Raw genomic sequence first — 4,424 nt, 5'->3', positions numbered from 1 at the left:
ATGGAACCTGTTATAAGCATGTATACCTTAAGGATGGAACCTGTTATTAGCATGTATACCTTAAGGATGGAACCTGTTATTAGCATGTATACCTTAAGGATGAAGAGAACCTGTTATTAGCATGTATACCTTAAGGATGGAACCTGTTATTAGCATGTATACCTTAAGGATGAAGAGAACCTGTTATAAGCATGTATACCTTAAGGATGGAACCTGTTATTAGCATGTATACCTTAAGGATGGAACCTGTTATTAGCATGTATACCTTAAGGATGGAACCTGTTATTAGCATGTATACCTTAAGGATGGAACCTGTTATTAGCATGTATACCTTAAGGATGGAACCTGTTATTAGCATGTATACCTTAAGGATGAAGAGAACCTGTTATAAGCATGTATACCTTAAGGATGGAACCTGTTATAAGCATGTATACCTTAAGGATGGAACCTGTTATAAGCATGTATACCTTAAGGATGGAACCTGTTATAAGCATGTATACCTTAAGGATGAAGAGAACCTGTTATTAGCATGTATACCTTAAGGATGGAACCTGTTATAAGCATGTATACCTTAAGGATGGAACCTGTTATTAGCATGTATACCTTAAGGATGAAGAGAACCTGTTATTAGCATGTATACCTTAAGGATGAAGAGAACCTGTTATAAGCATGTATACCTTAAGGATGAAGAGAACCTGTTATTAGCATGTATACCTTAAGGATGAAGAGAACCTGTTATAAGCATGTATACCTTAAGGATGAAGAGAGAACCTGTTATTAGCATGTATACCTTAAGGATGAAGAGAACCTGTTATTAGCATGTATACCTTAAGGATGAAGAGAACCTGTTATTAGCATGTATACCTTAAGGATGAAGAGAACCTGTTATAAGCATGTATACCTTAAGGATGAAGAGAACCTGTTATTAGCATGTATACCTTAAGGATGAAGAGAACCTGTTATAAGCATGTATACCTTAAGGATGAAGAGAACCTGTTATAAGCATGTATACCTTAAGGATGGAACCTGTTATAAGCATGTATACCTTAAGGATGGAACCTGTTATAAGCATGTATACCTTAAGGATGAAGAGAACCTGTTATAAGCACGTATACCTTAAGGATGAAGGGTCAAATGTTACTGTGCATTTCACATAAGACTTCCTGAAGAATCAACTGTGTGACACTGATGCCGTCCTGGTCTTACCTTGTGCCTGCACTTCAGAACCACTCCATAGGCTCCTGGAGAGAGAAGAGAGGAGAACGCTTAGCAACAGGGATGTATCCAAACATCACTTATATTTGTATTAATGGTTCGGCTAAAAGAAGTTGTGAAATCCTACTATAAAGAGTTGATATTCTCTAAACAAGGTATAGATGAGAGAACTGGAGCTCATCTTCACTATGTTCTGTAGTCATTCAAGGGTGAAGAAACAGTCTTGGGAGATGTCATGCACCTCAGCTCACTTCAGCTCATCCATATTTCAAAGATGAAGACTTCAACTGTGAACCCTTCATTTGGCTTTCTGGCTTTGTTTTTTATATTTATATATATATATAAAATGTTGTTTACCCTTTTTCTCCCCAATTTTGTGATATGCAATTGGTAGTTACAGTCTTGTCTCATCGCTGCAACTCCCGTACGGACTCGGGAGAGGCGAAGGTCGAGGGCTGTGCGTCCTCCAAAATACAACCCAACCAAGCCACACTGCTTCTTGACAAGCCAGACACACCAATGTGTTGGAGGAAACACCCTGCACCTGGCGACCATGTCAGTGTGCACTGCACCCAGCCACACCAATGTGTTGGAGGAAACACCCTGCACCTGGCGACCATGTCAGTGTGCACTGCACCCGGCCACAGGAGTCGCTAGAGCGCGATGGGACAAGGACATCAGTGCCGGCCAAACCCTCCTCTAACCCGGACGACACTGGGCCAATTGTGTGCCTCCCCATGGGTCTCCCGGTCGCAGGCGGCTGTGACAGAGCCTGGGCTCGAACCAGGATCTCTAGTGGCACAGCTACTTGGACCACGGCACCACTCGGGAGGCCCACTGCTTTCTGGCATTCTGACAGATGCTGTCAGAGAAAACATGAATCCTCCATTATCTACATGACAACATGACCGGTCAGTCAGTGGTCAGTTGATAGTCAGTTTATAGTCAGTTTATAGTCAGTGGATAGGTTGGGTATACTAAGTGAATAGTCATTTTATAGTCAGTTTATAGTCAGTGGATAGGTTGGGTATACTAAGTGAATAGTCATTTTATAGTCAGTTTAGTCAGTTTATAGTCATTTTATAGTCGGTTTATAGTCAGTTTATAGTCATTTTATAGTCAGTTTATAGTCAGTTTATAGTCATCACATAGCCAGTAGATAGTTATTGAATAGTCAGTAGATAGTTATTGAATAGTCATCACATAGTCAGTAGATAGTTATTGAATAGTCAGTAGATAGTTATTGAATAGTCAGTAGATAGTTATTGAATAGTCAGTAGATAGTTAGTGAATAGTCAGTAGATAGTTATTGAATAGTCAGTAGATAGTTATTGAATAGTCATCACATAGTCAGTAGATAGTTAGTGAATAGTCAGTAGATAGTTATTGAATAGTCAGTAGATAGTTAGTGAATAGTCAGTAGATAGTTATTGAATAGTCAGTAGATAGTTATTGAATAGTCATCACATAGTCAGTAGATAGTTATTGAATAGTCAGTAGATAGTTATTGAATAGTCAGTAGATAGTTAGTGAATAGTCAGTAGATAGTTAGTGAATAGTCAGTAGATAGTTAGTGAATAGTCAGTAGATAGTTATTGAATAGTCATCACATAGTCAGTAGATAGTTATTGAATAGTCAGTAGATAGTCAGTAGATAGTCTGTGAATAGTCAGTAGATAGTCAGTAGATAGTCTGTGAATAGTCAGTAGATAGTCTGTGAATAGTCAGTAGATAGTCAGTAGATAGTCTGTGAATAGTCAGTAGATAGTCAGTAGATAGTCTGTGAATAGTCAGTAGATAGTCTGTGAATAGTCAGTAGATAGTCAGTAGATAGTCTGTGAATAGTCAGTAGATAGTCAGTAGATAGTCAGTAGATAGTCTGTAGATAGTCTGTGAATAGTCAGTAGATAGTCAGTAGATAGTCTGTGAATAGTCAGTAGATAGTCTGTGAATAGTCAGTAGATAGTCAGTAGATAGTCAGTAGATAGTCTGTGAATAGTCAGTAGATAGTCTGTGAATAGTCAGTAGATAGTCTGTGAATAGTCAGTAGATAGTCTGTGAATAGTCAGTAGATAGTCAGTAGATAGTCTGTGAATAGTCAGTAGATAGTTATTGAATAGTCAGTAGATAGTCTGTGAATAGTCAGTAGATAGTCTGTGAATAGTCAGTAGATAGTTATTGAATAGTCAGTAGATAGTCTGTGAATAGTCAGTAGATAGTTATTGAATAGTCAGTAGATAGTCTGTGAATAGTCAGTAGATAGTCTGTGAATAGTCAGTAGATAGTTATTGAATAGTCAGTAGATAGTCTGTGAATAGTCAGTAGATAGTTATTGAATAGTCAGTAGATAGTCTGTGAATAGTCAGTAGATAGTCTGTGAATAGTCAGTAGATAGTCTGTGAATAGTCAGTAGATAGTCTGTGAATAGTCAGTAGATAGTCTGTGAATAGTCAGTAGATAGTCTGTGAATAGTCAGTAGATAGTCTGTGAATAGTCATCACATAGTCAGTAGATAGTTATTGAATAGTCAGTAGATAGTTATTGAATAGTCAGTAGATAGTTATTGAATAGTCATCACATAGTCAGTAGATAGTTATTGAATAGTCAGTAGATAGTTATTGAATAGTCAGTAGATAGTTATTGAATAGTCAGTAGATAGTTAGTGAATAGTCAGTAGATAGTTATTGAATAGTCATCACATAGTCAGTAGATAGTTATTGAATAGTCAGTAGATAGTTATTGAATAGTCATCACATAGTCAGTAGATAGTTATTGAATAGTCAGTAGATAGTTATTGAATAGTCATCACATAGTCAGTAGATAGTTATTGAATAGTCAGTAGATAGTTATTGAATAGTCATCACATAGTCAGTAGATAGTTATTGAATAGTCAGTAGATAGTCTGTGAATAGTCAGTAGATAGTCAGTAGATAGTCTGTGAATAGTCAGTAGATAGTCAGTAGATAGTCTGTGAATAGTCAGTAGATAGTCTGTGAATAGTCAGTAGATAGTCTGTGAATAGTCAGTAGATAGTCTGTGAATAGTCAGTAGATAGTCTGTGAATAGTCAGTAGATAGTCAGTAGATAGTCTGTGAATAGTCAGTAGATAGTCAGTAGATAGTCAGTAGATAGTCTGTAGATAGTCTGTGAATAGTCAGTAGATAGTCAGTAGATAGTCTGTGAATAGTCAGTAGATAGTCTGTGAATAG

The 4,424-nt window shown here is 37.1% G+C and overlaps 1 long non-coding RNA gene across 1 annotated transcript in view; it reads right to left on the bottom strand.

Moving 5' to 3' along the window:
• Positions 1-1,205: 1,205 nt before the first annotated feature.
• The window catches only part of LOC135571032 (uncharacterized), a 9,949-nt gene continuing 6,730 nt past the window's right edge, over positions 1,206-4,424 (bottom strand). The window contains exon 3 of the long non-coding RNA XR_010463627.1: positions 1,206-1,241. This is a non-coding gene — a long non-coding RNA (uncharacterized LOC135571032). The remainder of the gene's footprint in view (positions 1,242-4,424) is intronic.

This window comes from Oncorhynchus nerka, unplaced genomic scaffold, assembly GCF_034236695.1.
Source record: "Oncorhynchus nerka isolate Pitt River unplaced genomic scaffold, Oner_Uvic_2.0 unplaced_scaffold_836, whole genome shotgun sequence".
Classification (NCBI taxonomy): Eukaryota; Metazoa; Chordata; class Actinopteri; order Salmoniformes; family Salmonidae; genus Oncorhynchus; species Oncorhynchus nerka.
This window is presented reverse-complemented; position numbering and strand designations above follow the sequence as displayed.